Source organism: Sinocyclocheilus anshuiensis, unplaced genomic scaffold (assembly GCF_001515605.1).
Source record: "Sinocyclocheilus anshuiensis isolate Anshui unplaced genomic scaffold, SAMN03320099.WGS_v1.1 scaffold2193, whole genome shotgun sequence".
Lineage (NCBI taxonomy): Eukaryota > Metazoa > Chordata > Actinopteri > Cypriniformes > Cyprinidae > Sinocyclocheilus > Sinocyclocheilus anshuiensis.
The window spans coordinates 174,264-186,620 of NW_015552697.1; the positions used below are offsets into that span (position 1 = coordinate 174,264).

General features: G+C 37.1%; 1 pseudogene; it reads right to left on the minus strand.

Annotated features, from left to right (window-relative positions):
* The window catches only part of LOC107667689 (uncharacterized), a 26,023-nt pseudogene extending 21,899 nt beyond the window's left edge, over window positions 1–4,124 (minus strand).
* Between the last annotated feature and the right edge of the window lie 8,233 nt (window positions 4,125–12,357).

Sequence of the window (12,357 nt, forward strand, 5' to 3'; positions counted from 1 at the left end):
GGCTTGAATAACACAGATAAACTATATTGTCGCAGTCGAGTGTTTATTGTCTTTGTTTTATCATTCAAAACGTGTATATGTTCTGTTTACTCAGTTACAGATATAATAGCAATGCTTTTGTCCATATAAGGGATTTCCTGGAGGGTCACGAGTTCTCTACTTCTGTGACTGGATATGTGGATTTTCTGTGCGAGGGCGCCCTCTGGCGTCCAGTATGAATGAAACAGACTTCATGTGTTTATAGTGCTAATGGCCAATCCATAATTTTTGGGGGGGTGGGATTTTTTTTAATTTATTTATTTATTAAGTATTGTTTCAAGCACCGTTTAGGCACCGGAACCATTTTAAAAGTATCGATTTGGCACCGGTATCGAAAAAACCCAAACGATACGCGTAACAATGTAATCGACAAATCTTCATTGGAAGTGTCAAATTACTTTCAAAAGGTGATTTACTCTATTTTAATCGCTACCATACACATCGTACACACAGTTTATATCTGAACTATAAACTTGTATTCCAGTACTTCTGTGATTTGAATGTTTGTAACACAGAAATAATGATATTGTGTGGCTGAAAAGACTGTGAAGCTGTTTCATTCATGACAGACAGCTGCTCTCTTTAGGTCAATGGCAGTGCGAACGCAGATTTAAATGTTCAAATCACACTGGTGTGATCGTACGCTGCACGGATGAACCAAGTGATCACAACATTGTCACAACACACGTCAAAGGTTGAGGAATGAAACAGACGAATCATTGTAATTTAGGAATAGAATCACGTTGGTGTTTGAATCGCGTTCATGATCTTTAACAATCTATTAAATTAAAGTGCTTTGTCATGTTGGTGGTGACACCTCTCTTGCTACTTAGCTTTTTTGGCTTCTGATCGCAAATGTAGCCAAACTTTGGAGTGCTTGGATTAGCGAGCAAAGTCCTGGCAGATCGCTAGGTCTGGTCCTCACAGAAAAAAAGCGCATAGGAATCAATAGGCGGAATCAAAATTTTAATTTGACAACAAGTATCCGATTCCTGACCTTAAGTATCCGATTCTGGAATCTGAATCGATTTTCGATTCCCAACCCTAGTCATGAACTGAGAAATCGAAATTCCTTTGATATTTTGACATATAAGAAGTCATTGTACTATAAAAACATCCTGTAAGTTTCAGAACTCAAACTTTCTCGTTAGTCTAAGCAGCTTATATTGAAGCCAATCTGCCAAAACAACAGGATGTGGAATGTGCCACTTTATGACGTAATAGTGTAGCTAAACACCGCCTCCGCAGAAGAAGATCAACGCCTGCCTGTTTAGCTCCGCCCACTTATTCACATATGTAGTGTAAAAAACGAGAGGCAAACGCAGGTATACGCAGAAACCAAACAATAAAGATGGCTCTGAAGATAAGAAGAACAGTCTTTCGATTGCCTTCCTTCTGATCCTAACATTAGGAAAGAGTGGATGAACTTGATAATGGTTTGCTTCATTACATCCACAGTTTCGCCAACATTTTGAAGAAATATTACTATATTTGGCTGTTTGTACTGGTGTTTTAAAATATCTAATAATGTTTTTCCAACAATATTCCTTCCAATTTAATGAACTAGTTGATTTCCATTGAAATTTCCATATATTAGACCACTCTTCATCAGTAAAGGTTATTCCACCTTCTGTCCTCCATTTCTCTTTGATATAGGTTGTAGAGTGTGTTTTCATATTTTCCAAACTCTTGTATATCTGTTATTACAGATCGTTTGATATGTACTGAGTATTTATGCGGTTTTGACCTAAATAACAGCAGCGTTCATCTATGAAGGATGTAGGCTGTCAAACATACACAACTGTTAGCCAATCATAGCAGTGGGCGTTTACTTCCGAGTCTACAATCCGCCACGCCTATTCTAACAGAGCGTTCTGATGAGGGGGGTCAACACTAGGGCTGTCACGATAACTACTTTTTTTTTGTTTGTTTGTTTGTTGTGAACAATCATTTGAGTACAATCATGTAGCATTTAAATTCCTTTACCATTGTTGTCCAAACATTTAAAGTAAGTTTTGTCCATGGGTTTTCTATCTTTTCTATATACTGTCGTAACTTGCCATCTGTTAATATGGCTTGTATAGGAATATTCTATGAAATACAACTTTCCATATCCTTCCACGGAGCATGATAATGTGGGTCACACCAGTTTACCACTGTCCTGATTTGTGCTGCTATATAATAATCTTTTAGTGAAGGTAAAGCCCACCCTCCTTTATCCTTTGGCAATTGCAAGGTTTTAAAATGTACTCTGGGTTATGACCTTCATTATGTATATAGATATTAAGCAGAATACACGCATATTCGCAAACATGTACATATACACACACAAGCATATATTATATTACATGTATCTTTCTATGTATTGATCATCCTTTATTTATTTATAGCAACAAAATCAGACCTTCTTTCTGATACATATTCAACCTGCTGCTATATAATAATCTTTTAGTGAAGGTAAAGCCCACCCTCCTTTATCCTTTGGCAATTGCAAGGTTTTAAAATGTACTCTGGGTTTTTTCCCCTGCCAAATAAATCGTGAAAACATTTTATCCCATTGTATGAATTGTTTTGCAGTTATTTCTACAGGTAAACATTGGAATAGATATAGAAATTTTGGTAATATGTTCATTTTAATTGCTTCAATCCTAGAGCTAAAACTAAAAAAAGGAATTAAATTCCATCTGGTTAAATCTTCTCTAATTTTTACAGTTAGTGGACCAAAAGTCTTTCTTTGTATTTTTTTCTGTCTTTTGTCAGGTGGATACCTAAATATTTAAATGATTTTGTATGCCATTTTAATGAATATGTATTTTTAATATTTGCAGGAGGGTTATAATTGTATAAAATTATTTCTGTTTTCTCAATATTTAATTTATATCCAGAAAGGGCCAGAATTCTGAAATTGTTTCATGAGTTGAGGTAAAGACTTGGTTGGGTCTCCAAGATAAACCAGTATATCATCCGCGTAGAAGGCTATTTTATGCTCCACTCCTTTTATATTAATGCCTTGAATTGTTTTATCCTGTCTGATGCTTTGTACTAAGGGTTCCAAATAGAGTGCAAACAACTGAGGAGACCATGGGCATACGATAACTACTTTTTGTTGTGCGATATATTGCACCAAAATTAATTGCGATGAATGATATTATTGTCATTTTAAGACAATATTATTCCACCGATTATATAATGACAGTATGACAATATAATAGCATAATAATGCAAGTACACTCTTCCAACAAAGAACATTTTATTCTTAAGAATATTTAGACATTGGAATCGGAATGTGAAAAAAATATATGCTAAATAATCAAATCAAATAAATAATAAATACACCTTTGTTAACAAAAAAGTGCAAGTAAACAAGAGCTAGAACAAAACAAAGTAACATATTTAACAAAGTCAGTTTCGATTTTTAAAAGTGTCTCACACAGAGGCACAGATGCCTCAACAGGCCATATCTGCTACCAGATCCATTTTTAATTGTTAGGCAGATTCCGAGAAAGGAACACCAACATGTTTACCTTGTGGGGCTTAAGGCAGGATCTTTCTGGGGTAACAATGTTACCAGCTGTGCTAAACATTCTTTCTGAGCTAGTGCTTGTTGCACAAATGCACATGTATTTTTGTGCTAACTTGGCTAATAGGGGAAATCTTCTATGGTTATCACGCCACCACATCAAGGGATCAGATGATGCATCAAGCGCTTCTTCCTGGAGGAACATAGTCAGCTCCGCATCAGCTTGCACTCTTTTTGGAACCGAGGCCTGAGTCTGGTGACTTGTAAGTTGGATTCTTCTGTTCTGGAGAAGGTCACACAACTTCTTCTGCTTGGTTGCTGGAGGTTCAGATTCAGATCCTTCATTTCCCCCTGCAGCTTCAACGCAGCTCTCACCACTGGCACTTTCTCCTTTTGCTTCTTCCCTGTTCATGTCTAGTAGTTCTTGCAAGAGCTTTTCTTTGACATCATCCAAGACCTCCGCATCCTCCATGGTACCACGATACCTTGGCTCCAAGATGGTGGCCTTTGTCAGAAGGTTTTGGATTTCAGATGGGCTGTATTTCTCTGTCAATACCCTGCACATGTTTGCCTTTATGTTTGCTGTCAGTGCAGTGTCACTGGGGTCTGGTGATAAAAGGTGCCTTTAAGAAGTTCCAACACAGGCTTTACTGAGGACACAGTGACATATTTTTCCCCTGAGAGGACATCCGTGAAATCAGCCACTGGCTTCATTGCTGCATTAATGGATTCCAACACAGAAACATCCTGCCAGGTTGGGTTGAGGTGACCATGTTTTCGATCTTCAACCAGGACACGTCTGATGGCTGGGAGTTGCTCCAGCACCCTCTCTATCATTTTTTGCTTGGTGCCCCATCGTGTGGTGACATCCTGTGGAAAAGATAACATTGTTGTTTTTTTTCCATTAGTTTGTCTATTCCAACATTATTCAACAAATACTACTTTTAAATTTCCTTTATTTAATCTAATAATTTTACATGGTTATTATAATGTAACCAATTATTTAATACATACATACAAACAGGCCCCAAAGTAAGTCATAAATAAAAAAAACTTTAAATTAAGTTTATATTAACCCTTTAAAGGTCCCGTGGCATGAAAATGTCACTTTATGAGGTTTTTTAACATTAATATGAGTTCCCCTATAAAAGCATCTAAAAACCAGCATGTCATGGGACCTTTAAATATTTTGTGTTGTATAAGTTATCATCACTCACCAGTACTAGATTGTGTTGGGGGAGATTAGTTTCAGTCTGTGCCTTCCTCAGGTCTCTCTTCTTTAGCCAGGTCAGGTTGAAGGTGTTGACAAGATTCCTACAAAGTCCCATGGCACGCGCTGTGCGATCCTTGTCACTGTCCAGTCCATGGGAAACAGCCAAATGGAGGTTGTGTCCAAAGCAATTGAGCCATGGCCAGCCAAGGTTACGTATTGCAGCCACAATGTTAGCACCATTGTCTGTAGTTATACAGGCCATTTTGCGCTCATCCAATTCCCAGTCTGCTAAAGCAGACTTAAGGGCTTCAGCAAGTACATCCGCAGTGTGGTTCTGGGGTATGTATCTGGTCTCTAAACACTTTGACTGCAGAGTCCAGTCAGCAGTTATGTAGTGTATGGTCAAGCTCATATATGGGGTCATATTTGAGCTTGACCACATATCTGTAGTGGCAGAGTAAAAGTAGATGTCTTTTATCTCCTTCAGAATGCCGTCTTTTACTTTGTTGTTCAAGGATGGAATGGCAGTTTGGGAGCTGTACGTTTTCTTTGGCAATTCGTACTGTTTGTCAAAAGTTTGCATCATATTTTTAAATGCTGGTTTTTCGACCGTGTTTAATGGCTGCATCTCTTTGGCTATATAGCGAGTTACGCTATCTGTGAGTGTGCGCCATTTCGCGCTGTCACGTTTATATTTACACTGTCGGGAAAAGGCATCTGTAACAGATAACTGTTTGGAAGGCCCCTCTCCAGCTCTGGTTGTTGTTCCCAGGTTGAAAAACTGTGTGGGATGGTTATGTTTTAGGTGAGATTTTAGGTTAGTTGTGTTGCCTCTTTTCATTGCCACTGTTTTTAAAGAAAGTCGACATACCGGCTCGTTCACGTTAATTGGCTCTCCTCTCTCATTCAGCTTAAAGCCAAAATGTTCCCACACCGGAGCTGAAGATTGCAGCTTTGAAACCAAGTTCACCGGGACTTGTTCTTCCTAACTGGCTGTAGTTGTAACGAAACTCTTTATAACGCAGTGGGTTCACGCCTTCCCTTCACCTGTCGCGGTCCGCTCTGTGTGTGTGTGTGGAGACGCTGCCTGAGCCCCGCCTCTGCCACAGAGAGCAGACAGAATCAGCGCGATCGACTAAAATGTTGGTGACATTCATTTTTATGTAAAAATTAATATAATCAGTCGCAATATATCGCGGCACCAAAAATGATCGCGCTCATTTCCATATATCGCGCGATAAGTCGATATATTGACTATCGTGACAGGCCTAGTCAACACAAGACAGAAAATAGCCTATTACTTCTAAATGATTGTTTTTTGATGTAAAAATCTTGATAACATTATAAGTGGACCTCAGAGAACAATACAAAATAATAAAAAAGGCAGTTCATGACCCCTTTAACAAAAGCATTCATGAGAGCACCGAAATCAAATTGTAATAATGAGATCATTGCATTCATCTGCTCAACAGACATGACTGTGATCACCTAAAATGATCAGCACTGTAACCTTTGATGCAGTGGGAGTACATCTAAATATAATGCTATAACCAACGCTTACAATGATTAATTAATCTTGGCAGCTGTAATAGTAAAAGAGAAACTACTTTTTAAATGGAGTGCTTTATAAGAGCGATGAAATCAGGGTAGAAAGTATTTTATTTAAAAATTAAATATAAATTATACATTTTTATGAAATCACACTAACATTATAAAAGCCCCCCAAAACTAAAAATGATGCATGACCCCTTGAAATGAAGATATAAAAATTAGGCCAGACAGGTTACAAAACACCTGCCAATGGAGAGTGAACTCAGAAAATTTACATGCCAAAATATTTCTAATCAGCCATTAAACAGTATTTACATTACTTTCTTTAAACTATATATCTGTCATTGTGATAATGTTATTATTTAGCAATAAGTAACAAACAGCAATCACTCACAGTATCATAAGAAAAACCTGTAAAACCGGTTACTAAAGATCCATCGAGAATTTGTTTCTAACATTTCAGTTGTGGTCTTAACACTCAGCCTAGATCAACTTCAGATGCTACATTTACCACTGAGGTTTTAGAAGATGTGAAAGTCACAACAGATGTTTTCTTTAGTATACAATTTGTGTCTTTGATTTGAACTGTCTGTGTTGCTCACTAACAATCAAACAGTTTGATTCAAACCATCTATTATGTTGCTGGCCACTGGCTTATTTATGGCTTGATTCAATTAATATTTACTGTTATTTATGTTGAGGTATGTTAATTTGACAATATTTTACCTGTAAGGTAAGTTTTTCTAAATTTCTCTAAATTTTATGAAGCTCTGAATATTTTAGCTTATATGTTAAAAATGTTGAATAATATTTTTAAATGCGATTTTTTTATATTTCTTTGTAAAAAGAAGCATTTATAGATGATGCTACCACCGCAACACAAATGTTTTTCAGTCTTACTTCCTTTTTAAAGTTCGCTAAAACAGTCCGCCTGGAAACAGATTCACATTTGCAAGACACTGGTTTGATACAGTGCTTTTAAAGGATAAGAAGAAAAAATGTAAAGGTAGTCACATTTCACTGATTTATGCAAAATAAATGTTTTTGTTAGGTGCACAGTTAAATGATAGAAATTAATGATTTTCATTGTTTTTAGTTTTAAAGTTGCTATTGGGTAGTTAATAAGTTGAAGTTAATAATAATTTTAAAGGGGTCATAGGATGCCCATTTTCCACAAGTTGATATGATTCTTGGGTGGATCTTTATCATCATAGGGTGGTTTTGTACACACACTGCCAACACACATTTCAGTTTAAACAACTTGTAAAAGTGCATGTAGCATCCTATGACCCCAACCGGTTTGTTGGGTTTGGACACTCTGTTATGTTTAAGATGAGAATAATTAACAGAAAGAAATATAAATCCAAACTAAATCGCTATCTCAGTCAGCTCCCTAGTTCAGTAGTCAGTTGACTTGTAAGGGCCCGATTAGACAAAAATAAATAAATAAAATAAACACTCAAAACCAGCACTTAAAATAAAAAGAACAGAAATTATACAGACACTTCATGTTTAGTTATGATTTATATGTGTATTTAATGAACTGAAGATAGCAACACATTACACTTTAAGAGATTACACTTTCATTAAAACATTAGCCATCGTTTTTTAAAAGCTATAATTACACGTTTACGTGCCCGTTGCATTTACACTGTTTTGACCAGGGCTGTGTCCGAAATCGCCCCCTATACCCTTAAATAGGGCACTATTTGAGGGAACAGCCATTTTTAGTGGTGTCCGAAACCATAGTGGACGTTCTCGAGTGCACTCATTCAATCCCACAATGCACTGCAGTTCACTAGTGCAGTTCACTGCACGCTCAACGGCTAGAGAATGCCCATAATGCACCGTGAGTCACGCGCCGAATGAATTCCCGCATCTCGCCAGAAGATGGCGCCCGCAGCTGAATAATCAATCTGTTAATTTTTACAAAGCGCTCATCCATGGCGTACAACATAATGTACAACATGGGTATAAATTCATTGTAAATTGATTAAGTTGTTTGATTAGGGTTTATACATAATTTCCGTGACAGAGTTCAAGATAAATCCTTTAATCTTACTACTGGAGCTGCTAGTTTGCTAGTTTCAAATGATTAATAAACAGCAAGCACAAACTATGCAAAAGCGGCATTCTTTCCGGTGCACTCAGTGTCCGAATTCACTACTCGCTCCTTCTAGTGAACTGAATTAGTGACCTAATGTAGGGAATAGTGAATGAGGGTATAGGGGGCGATTTCGGACACAGCCCAGGTGTCGTCAGTGTTCGGTGATTCGAGCGCTTCGAAACAGTGAATCATTTTGAGAAGCATTTGGTTCAATTGACTCGAATTTTCAAAAAGCCCATGTCCCATCTCTACTTACCAGCGCTGAATTCATGTTTACGATAAACTGATTCACAATATATGGAGCGAAATGAGACGCGCCTTTTCTGTTACTCATGAATGGATGCGCGTTACTCACACAAACTAATGACCATTAATGTTAGATAAAGTATTGCAATATTATATTAAATAATAATAACTTAATTTTACAACGCTTGTGAAACAAACTATAAAATAGACTAAACAGTTTGCAGATATTTTAAAACTTTAAATGGTTAAAAACACAAACCTTTCTTCAGCCGAATCACAACTGACGCTGCAGCTTCATGACGTCACACCACTAGCCCAGAATAAATGTCCCGCTCACGTGCTGCTGTCTAAAATCACAAAGATGCATAGAAATATGCACACATACGTGCAAATAATAAAATATATGTCAGAGTATATCAGGGTTTATTTCTTAGTTAAATTCATATTTAAATACACATTGTCCAGTGATGTACTTTGATATTCAGTCTAAAAGGCAAAATTGTAATGTTTGGGTCCAGACACCATTTACACCAGGGTCTAGAAACTTTTTCACTAACTAATTTTTATTTGGAAAGAGTATTGTAGAACAAACAAACTAATTAACTAACTAAATATTTTGTAAATAAAATAAATATTATAAATATTAGGGTCACGGACTACTCAAAAACACAAACAAACAATGTGCAACATTCAACGTTTCACATTTTAGGGGTGAAATGCGTATAAAAATGTATTTATTTCAATCATAAAAACATGCTGAGATGGCATGATATGCGTTTCATATAGATTAACATGTCCTCCATATGACTCAACGTTCAGATTTAAGAATAAGATATTTTTTTCACCCAAGATTTTTACAAGTGGAAATGTACGTTTCTGTTAGAATGTCCCAGGTAACGTTGCAATATGTTTTATTATTAATTGTACTTCAGGGTGGATATCCCATGGTGACAGCAAGAAAACAAATGTTAGTGGAGTATTTATTTATTTTATAGTGCAGAACTAAATGGCTGATAGGCTAACTGGTTTCTAATTTCAATTATTTGATTTGAGTTATTTGCAGCAGTGAAAAAATGTCGCACAAACAGGCAGATGGTTGGTGCAACAGTACATAAGGTGGCATGTAAGCCAGTGGTGAGGCCAGAAATTTTAAATTGAGTGTACTTTGGTGAAATAGGGTGGACCCCAGTGCCTACTCTCAAACTATAGTACTATACAATACATTTTACAATACGTATCATACAAATAGGGATGCAAATTTCGACAGTTGAAAAGGGCATTATCGGATTTTAGGCTGAAAGAAAAAAACGCTAAGATATGAGCCGAAAATCATATTTATATGTATCTAAACTGAATGTGATCTGTTAAGCGTCATACATAACAGATCTCAACTAGCAGAATACAACAAGTATGGAGAGGTTTTGGACTTTTTGATTAAAAGGCTACCAAGTTTCATAACTGTTGATTGCTTTAAAAAGGTAGTTTTAGTTTTAGTTTTTCTTCTTTATTTCGGTTCTGGTCCAAAATTTTCATTGTGTTGCATCACTAATAAAAAATAATTTGATGATTAGGACTGGGTACATGTGAATTGTCAATAAACAATTTAATGAAAATAATATCCATTAATAAATTGTCAGGGATTCATCACAGTCACTTCAGTCACCATCCAGGATAATTACCTGATCACAGTCACCTGAGTTCTGATCACCCGCACCTGCTGTCACCAATCAAGCCACACTACAAATACACACACAGCACAGTCACTCACTGTCCGGTCTACCGTTCACTCCTACGAACTGCTCTGGACTCTCTCTGCCAAATTCTCCTAGAACGAATTACCTGCTGTTCCTCCCGCGATCCTCCAACGACTCCTTGGAAACTGTTCCACGATCTCCAACGTAACCGGCATCCGATCCTCACCATCAGAACTCAGATAAGCACCCTGGAACCATTCACTGTGTTTACCCTCACCTGCCTTTTACTCACCTATTCCAGTCATCCCCTTACCCAGTCAATAAACCATCCTGATTTGCACTTACCTGTTGTGTCTGGCCTTGCTTTGTGACATAAATCAAATAAATGAACAGAATAAGAAAAATTAAGATTGCGCATTGTGGCAAGCCGCAGACTCTGTCTCCTGTCAGACATGTTGCTGAGAGAGAGCGAGAGAGATATTATTGTAATAATCTGAAGTATCAAAGTTTTGGTGCCACATGTTAAAACGTTTAGTAATGTATCATCTTTATTTTATTTTTTTACATTATTTACATTGCATTACATTACATTACTCAATCATTTCAAGGTAAGACATGCTGGTATAATGATGTGCTGGTAAAACAAAGTACAGACAAAGTAGGGATGAAGTTTAGACGAAGTCTGAGTACTGAAACATACAAATGCAACTAAGATTATTCAATAAACCCTGCTCATTTTTGATCACTTTGTCGCTTTGATCGTTCTCTGTAGATCTCACCTTCTCATGCACCACGATTGGTCGATTATATACAATTCCTGCATGTTATTGGTCAAACTACTTTGGATGTTTTAGGCAATATAAAAATCCTGACCAGGACGTGTCCCATATGAACGGCACATATGGCCACCCTACTTCTGATGGGATATTAAAGAGACAACATCCAATATTCCTGGTGTGGAGATTCAGTGTTACATTTTTGGTCAGCAGTATATCAGCACAATCTAACATTTTTGGGTAGTCGGCCGGATGAAATAACAGAGGAACTGAGGAATTGGGATATCAATATATTTCTTTGATATACTGATCTCTGCTACCACTGAATCTAGATCTGTGTCTGTCAGAAAGAGATGCATTAATGAAAACACTAGTGTGCTATTTATGGAGGCTATATCTTTAACACCAAGCATTTCTGCAGACACTGTTGATCTTCTCCTTCATTCCTTTAACTCAAAAGTTAAGAATGTTATGGATGACATTGCTCCTGTGAAAGTCAGGAAGAAGACTGGCAGACAAAAAGCACCTTGGAGAAAATCAACAGCAGTACAGAGTATGAAAAAACAATGCAGAAAAGCTGAGCGGAATTGGCGGAAGACGAAACATTAAATTCACTATAGCATCTATAAAGCTTTTGTCGTAGATTTTTATTGGTTAAAATATGAATTGTTCGAGTGTAATCATTATGAATATAACCATTTATATATCCAGTTATTCTTCCATTATAATCACATATGCCTGTGTGGAAAATGCCTACGTGGCTAAAGTAGACAGGCCCTAAGATTAGAAACATCTGGGAAACATAAGTGGGGGCCTTCTTTCTTTACCATAACAAGAACCCCTTCTCTCTAGGGAGAATTGTATGCACAAAGGAACCATTCTATGTACGTATAAACTGTATGGAATATATACCCCACGCCTTAAAATCCAACCTGTATAAAAGGGGAGACAGAAAGACATTCTGGAGATGTTTCCTGCAGAGAGCGTCTCTGCTTTATTCTCATTGTTGAAATAAAGTGTATCTTCTGGCATCAAAACTCAAGACTGAGTGTGGTTCCTCAGACGAGCGGCAGAATACACCACAAATTGGTGACCCCGACGTGATTGGAAAAGAGCAGAAGAGTGGACGACCACTTTTGGGCTGACTGAGATGAGCAACACAAACACGGTGGCCACCGAATAGGTAAGCAATTTTGCTTATATAATTCGTT